The sequence below is a fragment of the Aquila chrysaetos genome, chromosome 4 (genome assembly GCF_900496995.4).
Source record: "Aquila chrysaetos chrysaetos chromosome 4, bAquChr1.4, whole genome shotgun sequence".
NCBI classification, from domain to species: Eukaryota; Metazoa; Chordata; class Aves; order Accipitriformes; family Accipitridae; genus Aquila; species Aquila chrysaetos.
The window spans coordinates 29722849-29740299 of record NC_044007.1 but is presented as its reverse complement, the minus strand read 5'-3'; the positions used below and the strand labels follow the sequence as shown (position 1 = coordinate 29740299).

General features: G+C 36.1%; 1 long non-coding RNA gene across 1 annotated transcript in view; it reads right to left on the bottom strand.

The window, feature by feature from the left end:
- The window catches only part of LOC115340684, a 57792-nt gene that overhangs the window by 11243 nt on the left and 29098 nt on the right, over nucleotides 1-17451 (bottom strand). The window contains exons 4-5 of the long non-coding RNA XR_003923128.2: nucleotides 15041-15107; nucleotides 3182-3257 (exon numbers count right to left, since the gene is read on the bottom strand). This is a non-coding gene — a long non-coding RNA (uncharacterized LOC115340684). The remainder of the gene's footprint in view (nucleotides 1-3181; nucleotides 3258-15040; nucleotides 15108-17451) is intronic.

The following is a 17451-nucleotide window of genomic DNA, read 5'->3' as shown; positions in this document are numbered from 1 at the left end:
GAAAACCTTATGAATCTCCAGAACCAAACCCGAACATGCAGGTAAAAGGAAAACAAGATGTGTATAACTATTTGCTTTCCTTAGAAAAAACTTTGACTGCAATTCGAAGAGCAGTGGTATAGAATAGACCATTATCCCTGGAAGTTCCGGTGCATAACTTACAACCAGGAGACTATGTCTATGTGAAAACGTGGACTTCCGAACCCTGCAGGAACATTGAAAAAGACCCTTCCAGATACTGTTAACCACCTTCACAGCTATTAGAATTACAAAATCAGATGTTTGGATACACTACATTCAAGTGAAGAAAACACCTACTCCATGAAAAATTATTAGCCGGGATCCAAAAACTTTAAAACTGACTCTGAAACATGTCTAATTTTTCATATCTGTTTGTGTTTGTTCTTTTTATATTAGTTCAGCAGATAATGATAGTAGAAACCTAGACTGATTTGATAATCAGGAACAAAAGACAAGTAGAAACAAAACAATTGATTAGCATTCCTGAAAAAAATGTCTGAAGAAACAATTTACCAATAGAATTACAGTAAATTGCATGATCATGAGAAAAGTTCCAATTGTTCCACCAGAATGCAGTCCACCACCAGTATATGCCGAAACAAATATTGACTCTCAGAATAATAATAAATAAATATTAGATAGATGATGTGAAAGTATTGAAATAATTTTCAACACTTTCAAAGGGGGGAAATGTTACTGATTTGTTATTAATTTGTTATTAGTTAGAATTAATCATATTTAGTTTTAATATTTTAGCAAAATCATATGTAGGTTGTATTTTATATATTTAACCACCAACCAGTGTCTGCTGTGAAATCCCCTGTATAGCCCCATATCAAGGCCAGAGAAATTGGCTAAAATCATCTAGTAGGAACATTTAGAACTTAGAGAACAGGATAAAGAAATACCTGACAACAGGGTGGTGTAAGAGTTGTCAGTACGTTACCTGACAACGGCCTGTTTGGAACGCAGCGGCCGATCCCCAAAGATAGAATGTGCAGTACAAGGCTCCTGGAAGGTCCCTGGCTAGAGCCGTTAGAGATAACCGCATAGCTACTGTCAAAAAGGATGGATTACACCTGTTGCCATAACATCGATGAAGAAATCATAAACTCTAGACGAACTTTGCTTCATTATAATACCAAAACACACCTCCTGGTCAAAAGCTACCCGCCTCCAAGACTTACCACGCCTCGGAGAGACCTTCACTGCGCCTGCGTAAAGGACATTTACATATGCTAATGATTTCCCGGAAGTTTAATGAATATGTATAACTTTTCTTGGAAATCTAATGAATATGTATCAATAAGTCTTAATATAAGGTGTATTGTTTTGGTGACAGGTGTACGTGGTTCGTGAGAGGACTCGCCCGCGCACCCGGCCGTCAATAAAGAAGTGTCTGCTTATCTACACTAAATTGGTGTTGATAAGTTCTTCATTCCGAGCTTTTCGGTAACATCATCAAGCTCTTTAGCTTTCTACAAAGCATTTTTTCTCATTGTAAAAAAAGGTTGCTAATAGTTACTTTACTGTGGCACTAGGAGAAATAAAGTTCGTTTATTAGTTTTGAAAACACAAGTTGCCATTTAAGTGCTAAGTATATTATCATAATTTGCAGTCCCTTAGTGCTGAAGTCCATCCCTGTATGAATATATAGGGAAAATACTCCCCCATCTCTGTCATTAAACCATAAGGTTGACAGCAAGAAATAATAAAATTTTCTTCTGCTTGAGTTAATGAAGCCAAGTTTATGTGTCAAGTTAACTTGGGAAGATAGTTCTGAAGGCAAGTCACAACAAGCCACAGGATTTCCGTAAGGTTATGGAAAAAGATGCTTCACTAGAGAAGTTTTACATTGGATCAAAAGTGTTATACCTAAGCAGTTATGTCTTGAATCAACATGTTTGGTAACTACAATAAATTAAAGCAATAATATTATATATTTTTAATGCACTTATGCTGTAATATATGATTGAGTACGCGGACAATGATTAAGACCATAGTTATCTGGAGATAATTAAGGAAACAAAGTAATCTGAAATACATTTAAATTAATCTGAAATACCATCTATTCAACTTTTGGAAATTCAAAGCTGACATTTCAGAGAATTATTTTTCTCTCTCCAGGAACATGGCAACCGAATGAGATCTATGGTCTGCCCAGTCTTCCAGCAGTGCCAGAATGTGACTATGCAAAACATTTGTAATGTCCCCTGTCCACAGGGGATAACGTCAGACTGTTTGTCTGTAACTTGTAATCTGAAGCAAGGCATATAGATTTTGATTTAATCTAGACTTTATAGATTAAACCATTATCAATTCTAATAACAGTATTTCCTTCATTTATTACAGGCTGTAAGTAGCCTAAAATGGGACTCATTTCACTCATACAGCAAACTGAAACTTCAGTTTGTATGCTGCTTGTCTAAATGACAGAGAATAGATACCCCAAAGAACAATCTGCATTTAGAAGGCAGAAAAAAGGTTTAAGATTCTCATTGAAATCCACTTTAAATAGACATAATTTAGTGTAAATGGTGAAGTAATCATTATTTGCTAAAAAAAATAATCATACCACACATGCAGGATCACAAAAATGCTTGTACAGATTTCCACATGCTTCTCACCTCTGATTACAATTGAATATATTAAAAAAAAAAAAAATCCCTGATATCAAATAATGTAAAAATTTTGCAGAGTCAATTGTGGAGTCCTGTCCTGTTGTGCTGGATATCTTCCTTAGTTTACTATGCCTTGGAACCTGAACATCAGAGCATATCCACAACACAATACAAGGAGAATGAACAACTATTTAGATCAAGTACTAAAAGCGAAGTAGTTTGATGACATGGAGTTTTGTTGCAGCTGAAGCCCATGCTGCTTGTGCTCTACTGAAGGTATTTGGTAGCTAGACTAGCTCATTTATGTCTACATGAAATGTAGCATAGCTCTGGAATGGAGAAGCAGAGGTAACATTAATTTATCTTGTGAATATTGTAATTAGCCAAAGGTAAATTTTTGGAGCCTGAATATTCTCCAAAGACTTGAGACAATAAATGTCTTGAGACAACAAAAGTATATGATAGCATCATAAAAACAGTCTTATCAGGTTAACATTTATAAAATCCAGCACTTCACTTTGGAGTACACTTAATCATACCTTAATCCATCTTAGCTCAGACACAGGCAAAGCATTTTCTTAAGTTCTGCTGCACTTCAAGAGAAATATGAAGCAACTGGAAAGAATCCAAAGAAGAGAAAAAAAGAATGATCAGAGGTCTAAAAAACATTTATTGTAATAATATATAAATAATTACATAACAATAATAGTAATATTTATTCTACATGTCTATATCAGATGAGATAAACAAGCAATAAATTCAAATTGCAGTAAGGAAAATTCATATTAGATATTAAGACAAGCTTTCTATGGACAGTTCCACTATGGACAGTGGAACACAGCAGCAAACTGCTTATGAAATTTTTAGGAATAAAGCAGACAAATATCTGTCAGAAGTCACAAGTAGTTGATCCTAGTACAGACAGGGAGGGGTCAATATGATCTTTCCAGGTTCCTTCCAGCTCTGCTGTACTATTACAGAAGGGAATTTTGTGAGGATGCATGTATGTGCTTCTGTGTTTTCTGGAGCGAAATGAAAGTACTTTACCAGCTAGCGCTTGACTAAACCAAAAAAGGACTTTCAATTTCAAATGTCTTGTATAGATGTCTAATGTTTTAATCAGAGGTGATTCTTTGCATTTTTCAGAGGAAGGAACGGCATGTGCAAGGGATATTATGATGGCATAGATTTATTTGATACTCTGTCTTACAGTTTTTGTGCACCTTGTAAACGTTCTATAGATTTGATGAAGAGATGAAATATTATAAATGAGTCCATTCAGTACCATGCATTTATTTCAGATATTTTTCTGACACTGCTCAAGCTAGAGTGTTTTGGAATGTTTTCTGCTAATTCAGCAAGTTTCACATGTGGTGCAACTGAATGAAGTATACACAATGGAATTGAAGTCTCAGGTCTCTCCCCTAGAAACTAAACATAAATTTCACCTAAGAGACTGATCAACATAAAAGTCAAATATACAGAAAGATAGAAAAGGGAAGAACAGGCAAGGAAAGGAACTGCAGGGCCAGAGTTTCAGTTGCACTCACTACAGCCATTAGTTTAAATCTTAGCTGTCAGATAACAACTTGCTCTCTTCCCCTGTCTAGATACTTAAATATTTAGGCCATTCTTTAAAAGCTGTAATTCTAAAAGATATGAGTGCTTTATTTTGCGTTACTTTAAAAAAAAAAATCTGTGGAAAACCAGCATTAATTAGACAAACTGGAAACTAAAAGCACCCCTAGATACCAAAAGGGCTTAAAAAAGAACTCTCAATTTTTCAGATGTTCCTGTAGCAATCAGAGCACAGCACAAAAACAGTCTAGTTTAAAGATCTGAACACATTTCTTTTCGTATGAAGGCCAAAGTCCCCTCATCACCTATGAATGTACCATTAATAAGCCATACTCTGCCCAAAGAAAATGTTGATGTAATAATCAGGATGCTAAAAGGCAGACAAGTAAATATGTTGATTTACAGATGACAGTCAAGGTTAGCTATACCCGAGCTTCGATGCTTTTTTATTCTACACAGTTCTACACAACTAAGCTGTGCTTATCCCCTTTGAAAAGTTAACTTTCTCATAAAACCCTAAAATCTTAAAAACAAATTCGAACTGCTTTTATAATAACAATTAAAGATTTTCCATTAGAAACTTGATGGTATTTTTGCTAACTGAAGGCAACATTCTTCTACCTCTTAACAGAAAGGGGGAGAATGTGACATCATCTCCAGAGCTAGAAGAGTAAGAGCGGAATGAGCACTCAAGAAATGAACCATTCTTTCCTCTAAGCTAGTCCTGCAGGACTTGTATAGATTCCATCTCCAGAAGTACTTTATGTATGTATTTGTGTGTGTGTTTGTATACAGATGCTAGTTCATGGAAGGAGTGCTTGACCTCTGTACAGTGACTATGCTGCTATTATAACAGGAATTCTCTTTTCAGGAGATGATTCAGCTAATTCTCAAGTACACAGCATTCATATGACAATTAACATTTCTTCTCATCTCATTTTTTTATGTTTATCCTTAGTGGCACTTCTGGCAATATTACTAGCAGTAACTTAAGTGATATGATATGCTGCCAGTTGAATATAGTGTTTCTACGTTTTACTCAGTAGTTTGTATTTTGATTTGATTGGTGAGGCAGATGAAGCCATAAAATGATATACAAAAATTTCCAGAGAAGGCTGCTAACTTGAGGTCATTCCATCCCAGACACCCTGAGGCACATTTTCCAGAGACAAATGGAAATTAGGACGCCAGTCTCACCAATGTCATTTGGGAGTCAGTCACATTACAGCCTCCTTTAGCCTAGGAACCATCCTCCATGGATCAGAATTTCAAAGACAATTAGCATTTATAGTTCTCAATATCTACAGATAAATTACGTTTGTGAAATGGAAAAATGAGTACCCATTTTGGAAAATTTGGGTTATATATACATTAGAGTTGTAAAGTATTTAATGGATTATCCAGTTCATCTTCCCCAAAGTTCTGATACTCTGTCCTTTGTTAGGGCATCTGAAATGATTCTGAAGTAGTTGTGTAGTCCATGGTTTGCTTTTCTCAGGAACAGGTTAGAAAGGCATTTTGTGGGAAGAAACACATTCCTACAAGCCCCTTTCAATTTGCAATTTTAAATCCTCACCTTTACATTCAATAGCTCAATTTAGAATTGTTTAATGAATAAAAAAATATATTAAACTCATAAAGTTCAAATTCATTCTTTTAATGTGTAAATAATCAGGTTCAAATAATTGACTGCTAATAGTCAGTGAACAGACTTACTGACTTCAGAGGGATTACTTCAAGTGTTTATTTGTATCTTTAATGTAAATAAGCTCTTTGTTTTAATTGCAAAGCAAAATTATGACATGAAGTAACTCATTCAAAATATATAGTTATGATAAAAGTCCCTTTATGAAAAAGTGTGGTTTCATTCTAATTAATACCACGCTTGCCTGCACCATTTTAATTGTACATTGCTTGACAGTTGTCATTCATAAAAACTTGTAGGAGAAAAATTTAGCTTTTAAAGGGTCTGCCAGCAGGTGAATCTGATCTAAAACCTCAGATGTGCAGCAAAATCTACCCAGAATTTTAGTCCAAGCACAAAGAAATATTTTTATATTTAAGGATATTCTGTTAACTTGCCTTCTGACTTACAGCTAATGCTGGGAACTTCAAACTGAATCTGAGTTAAGAAGTCGATGAACTGGCAGGGAGGCCAATCTGCATCGTTATGTCCGTGGACACTCACTTAAAAATGAACAGGACTAACGTCTTTGGCAGCTACGAGCAGACACTACACAAGCCAGACAAAGTGGGACAAATTCCCTTCTATTTAAGAACCTTTAAAAATGAAAACAATTATAAATTCACTCACATGTGATATAACTATTGCAGGAATAGAAAGACAGCTCTGCAGAATCCTTGCAGAAATTAATGCATAGCATCATGAATTAGAAGAAAATCAGTGAACAGATGCCTGCCAGAGAATATGAACTGAGCAGAAAAGTACTGAAGCAACATGTATTTAAGAAGATTTATTTGCTTTGCAGGAGAAAGGAAGGAAGAGGAAGGAAAACATGACTTCTTTTAAAAAAAAACAAAGTAAAAATGACAATAATTTGAAAACTAATCATGGTAATTTCTGGCATGCTGTCTTGCTTTATAGTCATGAATATTTTAAAGTCATTGAGAAACATCATCTTGTGAATATCACTTGGAAATTCTCTGGGTCATAGTCAAATTAAATTACTTAAATCAAAAATCTAGTAGCAAAATTAATGTACCTAACTAATATATCACTTATCAAACTATGCTGAAAAATTATATATTTTCTATGAATTTAATTTTAAATTCAAGACAATAACCAGCTGCTGTTCAGCAGAACCTTTTTGTTATACTTGTTTCATATTTATGCACTCTAGGTGACTCCTTGGGAATCGATAGATTTAACTGAAATTGCAGTAGCAGAAGATGTACAGAAGTATAAGTTGAAGCAATTTTTACTGTGAGAAGGCCAACCTAACTATTTTTCCAGTAAATTATCTTCTCTATAATTGGAGTTCTTTCTTTATCTAATCATTTGTTCACACATGTACCAATCGGAGTGAAAAGACTGTATGTACAGTACCAGTTTAAACCTTCTCTGTATTCTGCTTTTGTTCATAATATCAAAGGCAAGGAACTGTAAATGTAATTTGCTCAAGAGAATATATAGAGCACATGGAGATTAGGGAATTAACCAGGCATTTCACGGTATTATTTTTAAACAAGTTCTTTACCTGTCTTCTATGACTTTTTGCATAAAATAATCACATTTTGTTATAAAGTTTAAAGTCTGAGTTTGGGGAATCTGCTTTTATATATGCAGGCAGGAATGTGCTGGTTATTTGTATTGTGGACCAGATCCTTTACTCTCAAAGTGTTTTAAGATCTTCATACATATTTATTACAAATTACTGTTGTGACAACATCAGCTACTTTACTCATTTAAGTAAGAAAATGATGATATTTAAAAAGAAACAAATACCTTTAAGTTTCACAGTTTCTTTCTCTACTTGAATTCAGACAGAACTCTGATCTGTTTGCTGGCATTCGTCCTGTCCACAAGGCAGTGAAAGTCTGATAACTCATTATACCTTGTCTTCTGACATACTGGGTCTGGGATTAAGAGGGTCAGAGATGCAAAACTTCTGGATGTTTCATTCAATATTCCTGGCATTGGAGCCACAGAAATCCAAGTTTGTACTTTTTAATGCTAAATCAGATACTAACTGCCCAGGTAATGGGGTAAAAAATTTTTGTACTGTCTCTCCCACCTGTCCCATGGATCCCTCTACATATGGATAATCAGGCCCTGGCATTAAAGAAGGTTTAACATCTATTTTTCAGTAAAGGAGGCAGTGCAAGAGTATTTACTGCACTTGCATTACTATTACTATTAAATATTTTTGCATTTTTTGACTGAAGTATATGACTCTTTACTGGAAAAGATAAAAATGAAATCACTGTCCTGAAATAACCTCTCCCATGATTTATGTGCTTATTTGGGTTTGTAGGAAAATGCGATATTAAGAACTTTTATCCTGAATAGTACTTGCATTTCTTCTAGAGTTTAAGTCCTTACGATGGTGTGCTCTGGCAGCTCAGTCACCCATAGTGCTGCAGAGTGCTGATGTATGGTTTTGTTTAACCAGGAATGAATAAAGGGGCTCAAAGAAGTCTACGTCCAAATTTCAAAAATACACAGTAATTGTTTAAAACCAACTCTGCCATTTTACTGAAGACTGAGATTAATTTATGAATGAGATTCCAGTGTGTCAGAGCGAGAGCAATCTATGAACAAAAGAGCTTACACAGCTAGTAAGGCATTTATTAAAATGTAACAGAATATAATTTCTATGTGCTTTCTTTCTAAATTTGGGATTTATTTTATCAGCCTTTCCAGCAGCAGTCCTGAGCCGTCTTTATTGTATGAGATGGTTATTTATTTTCTAATCCTTTTATATAATTAAACAAACACCATTTTAATTCTGCTACATGTGGAGGAAATGAAGTAAACAAATGCATTGTCAGACTAAATCCCTTCCTTGGTGCGAATCAATATCTGATATATTGATTTAATTTTATAAATTAATTCTGGCCATTACTGTAACCAATTGCTCTTTCAAAAAACATCAGACACCGACCAAATGCAAAATTGACAAGTCACAGGCATTTCATAAATCATCAGAACAACACATGTTCAGGTATTAGACAAGTGTACTCTTTGCTGGGTGAAAAACTGGCTGGCTGGATGAGCCCAGAGGGTTGTGGTGAATGGGGTGAAATCCAGCTGGCGGCGGGTCACAAGTGGTGTTCCCCAGGGCTCAGTATTGGGGCCAGTTCTGTTTAGTATCTTTATCAATGATCTGGATGAGGGGATTGAGTGCACCCTCAGTAAGTTTGTGGATGACACCAAGTTGGGAGGGAGGGTTGATCTGCTTGAGGATAGGAAGGCTCCACAGAGGGATCTGGACAGGCTGGATCGATGGGCTGAGGCCAGTCGTATGAAGTTCAACAAGGCCAAGTGCCGGGTCCTGCACTTGGGTCACAGCAACCCCATGCAGCGCTACAGGCTTGGGGAAGAGTGGCTGGAAAGCTGCCCGGCAGAGAAAGACCTGGGCATGCTGGTCAACAGCCGGCTGAATATGAGCCAGCAGTGTGCCCAGGTGGCCAAGGCGGCCAACGGCATCCTGGCTTGTATCAGAAATAGTGTGGCCAGCAGGAGCAGGGAGGTGATTGTCCCCCTGTACTGGGCACTGGTGAGGCCGCACCTCGAGTGCTGTGTTCAGTTTTGGGCCCCTCACTACAGGAAAGACATTGAGGTGCTGGAGTGTGTCCAGAGAAGGGCAACCAAGCTGGTGAGGGGCCTGGAGCACAAGTCTTATGAGGAGTGGCTGTGGGAGCTGGGGTTGTTTAGCCTGGAGAAAAGGAGGCTGAGGGGAGACCTTATCGCTCTCTACAGCTACCTGAAAGGAGGTTGTAGTGAGGTGGGTGCTGGTCTCTTCTATCAAGTAACTAGTGATAGGATGAGAGAAAACAGCCTCAAGTTGTGCCAGGGGAGGTTTAGATTGGATATTAGGAAAAATTTCTTTACTGAAAGGGTTGTCAGGCATTGGAACAGGCTGCCCAGGGAAGTGGTGTCACCATCCCTGGAGGTATTCAAAAAGCACGTAGACAAGGTACTCCAGAACATGATTTAGTGGGCATTGTTGATGGTTGCACTCAATGATCTTGAAGGTCTTTTCCAAACTAAATGATTCTATGATTCTATCATTACTTTCTAGGCCTGAAACCAAAGAACTGGGATAACATTAAGAGGAGCAAATCAAGCTGTGAACTGAAATGTATGGATTAAAATGTGAAATAAATACCATTGAGAACCGAATAAAAATTAAAAATCTATCACTTTGACATTATCTTGTAAAATAATATTATCATCTTTCTTCTGAAAACAGTCCTGTAGAAAAGATTAATTAATCTTTTGATAAAGAATAATTACTCATGCAGGTATCAAGAGAATGATCTCTTTGACATAAATGCCATATCTTTAAAAATTCTAAACCTTACCACCAATATTTATTGAATTAAAAATCTTGGGAAGACAGACCGCGAATTAAAGGCTTCTTAATTTATTTCTTAATTTAAGTATCACTGTCTTTTAAAGTAATCTACCTTGAAAAGAGGTTTTAACATAAAAAGTAAAGAAACAATTGCAAAAATTTGCATTTATATAAAATGGCATTTTGGAGAATTGTAACTAGACAAGTATTTATGTAACAAATGAGCCAGAATTTGTTTTTCATTCTTATTACATGCATTAAACAAAAAAAGCTATAAATACTAAATTGTTATCTGGACTGTTTTCTATGTTACTTTTCCCATCAGTTATATAACATTAATGAAGATGAGGATAAAAGAGAACTAAAATTAATAATTCTAGAAGTTAATAATTCTTAAGAGGTATCAGAGCTAGAAAAATGCTTATCAGAAATTGAAAACAAATATTCAAATTTAATAAAAATATATTCCCAAGTTTAAATGCCCCATTTACAATATATACTGATTTACCTCAGAAAATCCTTGCATATTTGAAGTTCCCGGCACAACAGTTCAGTGAAGGGCTAGCATTTTAAGAAGGATACTATTGCTCCATCTAGTGAGAAAATTGTAACACATCAGGCTTCAAGCCTGAAGCTGAACAATTTAATCTACCCAATTCATGTAGCCCCCCCCCCAATATATTCATCCTCGAGTTAAATTCTATTCATCCCCCTGTTGAAATAGAATTCTGATTTTGCAGTACATCTCAGGTTTAAGACTTTAGTCATAATCTTTTGAGATAGAAGTCATAAACAGAAAATTGAACTGTAATGAAGATTACAAGAAATAGAATGTAGGAGATGTCCTCCACCCCAAATAACTGAAGTCATCCCAGTGTCCATCCCATCCCTGGTTGCTTCCTCTTGCAATAAATACTCTCTAATCCCTACTATTCATCTAGTTTTCTATCTTATTCTTTCAGTTGTTCTTGAGAATTTTTAATGATCTTTCCATTCTTTGTTACTCTGTCTCCCTTTCTGAACCCTAGTCAAGTTATCCTCACAATTTTCAGTAACAGCCATCACTTTCAACGGCCTCTTCCCCATATCAATTTTCTTAAATCGTGCTTTTTGTTGTCAGCAATACACATCCATATCATCTTCATTTATCAAGCAGTGGGGAAGTCAACAGAGCTAAAATACTAGAAAACCATGCCCTCCAGAAAGACATTTTTCCTCTTCCCCAGGTGCTCCCTTTCCAGTCAGGTCAGGAAGGGCTGGTTGATTTTCAAATTAATTATTGTGTTGTTTGTTCTGCATCGAATAACATACTGAAAATGCAAAAAAAAACCCCACACCCAAAACCAACACCAACCAACCATTCATTTTGGACCCTATCTAGTACCTCCTATTAATGGAAGGGGTTTTTGGATTTCACATGTTAAGTCGCAGCCCATGTGAAGAGACTCATCTTGCATTTGTGCACATTACTATTTCTACATGATGCATTGTACATAATATTTGTAGAACGTAAAGTAACAAAATGCTGTGAGAACTGGTGCAACCACCTAGATTTCATGAGGGAGGAAATAATAGGAGGTCTCTCTTCAATGTCTCAAATGTGTAACTGCTCTTTCCCATTTAATAATTATTTTAAAAGGTCCCAATGTAGTTAGGAACATGTTACTCTCCAGTAAATTGGAAACCAAGTTTAAAGTGACAGCATAATATGAAGATGGCTGAAAGTAAGAATTTAATGCTTCTAATTTTACTCTCTTTCATTTTGGATCTGAATATTTAATAGGTTTCACACTTACAGATTTTCTCTCAAGTCATAATCAGATCCAATCCATATTATAATTTGAGTTTTTATGTTGTTTTCTGGAATCCATTTTCAAGAATAAGAATTTAGATCGGTGGTGGTGGCACCTAGCAAAAGGAAAAAAACAAATCGTAATAAAAATAAGAATGTTCTGCATTTAGTAAATTCCTTATATCAATGTTTAAAACTGAAGGAACTCAGAAACACCAAAGGCTATTATGTCACTAGAAGTAATTATCCATATGTTCAATGTTTAAACTTTAATTTTGACAATACCTCTTACTACTTTATCTGAAACGAGATTTGTTGGATTTAATGTATTAAATGATATCCAGTTAATATTTTGCAACTCTACCCTTCAAGGAACTACAATTTCAAAGTACTGTAAAATCTGTTTTGTCAATTACATTTTGTCTTCCTATGAGATCTGCAATTATCTGTCATAAAAAGACAGCTAGCAGATGTCTGGTATGATACACAGGGTAACACCAATACACTCACCGTCATGTTCATTGCTTCAGAGTGCTTAACTGCGATGTTTATAGATCAAGGAATAAAGGATCCTTCTGTAATCTATAATCAACTTAGTGTCATGTTAGCAGAATGCTACATTTTTGCAGTCATGTACATCTTCTGGCTGTTTTCTGAGGTAGGCAAGTTGACAGTCAAAAAGAGATATTAATGGCCAATTGGTCTATCAGCAAAAAAAGCAGTCAGAATTTGCACCTGTGTTAGAAATTGATATGATGACAAGGAAACCATTCAAGTTATGGTTCTCAGAGTGGGGGATTTGGTACAGGAGAGAACTGTAAATGTGGGGAATTAATGAACCACTTGCAGTTCATATTGAGTTGTCTGTACTTTTTATCTCAAAGTTTTATCACCCTTATTTTGTTTTCAGGATGTATCAAGGATAAAACCTTCATGATACCTTAAGGAAACTAAAGATACTACCTGTTAATTATGAATTTTATTACAGTTAATGAATAACTGATCCATGAAGAAGAGAAAAGGGTGCTCACCTGCATAAAAACTTCTCAAGAAGAGGGCTAAAAATTAAGAGAACAGAAAAAAGAACTCACACTGTGCAGAGAAAGTCTTAAGGGCCTTAAAGACAAACACAGGATCTGAATTCTTGCCATCCTCATTAGAATTAGCCAGAACTTGAGTCCTGAGCAGAAGGCTGCCAAGTTCATGTGAATATCAGTGCCCCAAAGTACAAAGTATTCACACGAAAGTAGCCCAATTTTGTGAGTGTATACATTTTGTAAAATTCCAGCTTCACTTCAGAAAGCATTCCAGAGCTTTCTTAATTCTCTGAAACATGCTTTTTGCTAGGTTTGCATCTACTGATAATGATTTTCTCCTGACTTCTTTCCACAGACTTACCACTTTAAGCCTCTGATAAAATCCTTCTTATTACATTGGCATGTAATTCCTTGAACAAAGACCAAAAAACCAAAAGGCTTACTGACCTACAAAGCTGCCAGATTATTTTTTGAAGGCAAAGGAGGGCAAAAAGGAAGCTCTGATATTTTATAACATCAGTGAGTGATGTTTGTGAATCCAATATCAAGGGTTCTAACAAGGAACAGGAGTAAAAGATGTATTTTATGTAAATTCAATCAAAAGCTAATCAAGTGACAGGAAAGGTGGGGGTGCATAATTGCTGTGAAGACTCTCAGCAAACACAGTGTAAATTGGCTGGGGTGTGGCTTAGCACTGGGTGTGTCAGCTAGGTACAGTATTTTTGTTGGCACAAGAGGGCTTAGCTATCAATAAGATCTGCATGGGAATGCACCTTTATCATGTTTTAAAAATAGCTAGAAAGCATGGTAGCTGGATTGTGTCTATACAGGTATGGTCTATTATTCTCAATTTTCATATATTTTATGAAAATATAATATATTATTTTATTTATTTCATATATTTTTTTTTAAGCAGTCACAGATATAACTGCATTTGGGCTGTTTCTTCATTGCTGAGAGCAGTTCAGCAAAGCTCAGAAACTGGGACAAACATAATTGTGTTAGCTGTAGTTGAGCTAAACTTCTGCTACCTATGCTAGCATATTTCTAGCTACTTAAAGTGCTAGGGTCCATGCAGTATTTTATTGTGTTTGATGTTCATCTTACAAAAGTTGTAGGTACTCAACACCTCAGAAAGGCTGAATCTCAGTTTACATATTGCAATCAGAATTGTCCTACTATTATTTCAGAAAATGAGGGCTTTCAACAGATCATATTTTGGAAGGATTTTTAGGAATGGGTCACGCTCATCAGAAATTTACAGCAGAACATTCAAGAATTTACAAAGTTTAAGGAGTTTTGATGTAAATGCCTTTCAAAGCTAGTGCAAAGATAGGTAACAAAAAACCACACTGGAAACACTGCATTCCAAAAGTCTCTAAATCAGTTTAGATACTATTAAGTTGCATTAGAAAATTAAAATAGTTTGAATAGTGCACAGCTTATAATTTTTACCTAGCTGATCTAAAAAAAATCCATGCTTTTCTGGGAGGGAAACAGCTGAAAGAACAGGTTATGTTTTTAGAAACACTTCTTATTTATAACTAAGGGGCCGTGCATTTTCCACTGACACAGTAGGAAGTATAGAGCCATTGTTAGGTCAAAAATCTCCCACATCTAAACAAAAAGAGTCAATACACACACAAATGAAGAAATCTGTTTCACCCACATGTTGAAGCAGCACTATATACTGATAACAGTGAATCTGGCACACATAGCATTAATTATTTTTGTAAGCAATTGCACAGTCAAGACTTGAGTGAATTTTGTTTCTGGATAAGCACAACCACAATTTAAGCAGAGATCTGCCTGGCTAAAGCTGATATAAATAGACTTCTACACGAGATTCCAAGATGAAAACAGTAGCATCTTTAAGTACTTTTAATGAAAAAAGAGTAACTTTGAATTCATGTGAATTAGTCAATATTCCACTGATATAACACCACTTACTCACTCTTCTGCTGATTCTTTGTCATTTGTTCTTCAGTATTAATCACGTGGCTAGGAGCTGTCAACACTATTTAAAAAAAAAAAAAAAAAAAGAGGAAGCTGAGAGAAAAATCTGTGGGTATACCAAAAATACAGGTCAAATGGAAATGTTTTGTGTGTCACTTCTGAGTAAATAATCAGTATATGTGGGTTTTATTGTTAACTTTAGATTAGCTGAAAACAAATAAAAAACCCCAGGACTTTTTTCATGTTTCTTTCTTTCAGTGGAGGTGAAGAAAAAAAAAAAAAAAAAGAAAAAAAGCAGTTTGCAGCAGTGCTATGATGACCTCTTGTGGTTAAATAATATATGCAGTTTGTTTCACAGTTTCTCAAAAACTTTCAGTATCAAAGGTTAAATTCTGCTCTTAGATCTGAACAGTTTTGTGTTGCTAATTCTACTTAACCTGAATTAACTTCTCCTCCCAAACACACTGTCAGTATTTGTTTAGCTCACTGTTAAAAAATTCTTTTAAAAATATCTCAACCTTTGCACTCCACAAACTTAACAGGTGAGAGTATCGTATTTTCTCACATGGTAATTTGCTAAAGCCAATTCACAGCTCTATATAAATAAATTCATTAACACAAAGAATGAGAATTTTTTAATAAAAACATACCCACTACAAAATGTTAAAGAAATCATATGGTACCAGCCACTCATTATAAGAAATTAGAACAATAGTTATAGAATATGATATTGATAGATTACAACAATAGATACTGAACTTATGTATTTTCATATAAAAATTTAGTACGTTAGGTAACTGTATCATTACATCTAAATTGCTGCTAAAGCTGCCTCCTTTCATCAATTTTTCTTGTAACAAAAATCACAGAACTGAACATTTTCTGATGTTGTTAAATGCAGTCTATTAACCTGGATCATATCATCTGACACCTTATCCCTTAGTAGATAAAATCGCTCAAGACTTTAGCCTGATTTTGCAATTTCCTGAAACCATTCAAAATTACACAGATTTCATGAAATTACTTTGCTGAGTGATTACTCTTCAAGTGATGGTCCTGCCAGTATTTATGGATCTCGTGGTAGCACTTTCTCACTGGAGGATCACCAGTGGTGGAATTTGCACCTGCCAGGCAGTATTCACATGACCCCGCACCTTACTAAATTTAGGATCTATTGCAAAGCCATTTCTGCACTGGCTCTGCTCTCTGAAGTTTTAGAAGCTCGTCGGCAGCGTAACCTTGGACTGCCACCAGCTGGATATGTGCCACATTCTGATATGCTGTGATTGCAGCTGGGGGAGGCCTGAATTCAGCTGCTGTGAGACATTACTTGTTTATGTAACACATACTTAAGAGATATGTGGGTTAAAAACAAACATTGCTCTTAGTGTGCACAATAATGAGTCCCTCCTATTATTACCTCTCCTTGTTTCTTTTCCTTGAAAAAAATTAATATCAGAGTCTGTCGAGCGAAACACACTAGAACAATGATGGCAACAACAACAAAAAAAGCAGGTTTAAGTTAAAATGTGGTTATCTTCATGTGTCAATAGGAAGCACTGACAGTGGTCATGTATCCTGAAAAATCTCCCTGGCTTTTGAAACATCATCAACAAACTTCTGACAACTTCTTGCACGAAATGGTTCTGAGCACTGCTGGCATGCAGACTTGGGAGACAAAAACAAATTGTGTGTGGGAGGGAGCTGTTTTATTTCTGTTGTCTAATAGGCCTAATCTGTCTCACTTTTCTTTAGTTGGGTTAACTTTGCAATGCTAAGGACTGACCGACTTAAAACTGTAAGCCTAATTTACAAGGAGCAAAATTCAAAACTCTAGGCACCATTTGAACTCTCAACTAATTACAGTTTGCATATTTGAGGATGTGATTTGTTTAAATGTCTAAATGCTGTCATTATTTCCCCTGCAGTTGGTTACAGGCATGGTAATAACCAGCCTGAGAGAATTTTAATTTGATCCTCAAGGTGCAGCAGTATTACTCCCCTGCCTCAGCCTGGCCTGCCAGGTGGCTCATGGCCACTTCTTGCCCATTGGAGGCTCCTGGCCAGCCAGCCAAGAAGCCAGCTAGCTAGTGATCTTCTTAGAGGAGGTGGCTGCTTGGGCAGCAAACACCCAGGCACCTCGTCCCTCATTGTATGGCCTGCAAAGCCTTGCTGTGCCAGGAGCAAGGCAGTGTAGACAGGAATCACCCGGTGAGTACCACGCTGTCATTAGTCTCTCAGCTCCCAGAATAGGGGAGAAAGTCTCATAGTTACAGCCTTGTCCCCATGGCTGCCGACTCACAACTCTCGCTGTAGCCACATTTCAGCACAAGGGATCAATAGAAAAGCCAAGGCACCTGTCTTCAGCTGACACAATACACCAAACGTGTTCAAAGCACTGAAAA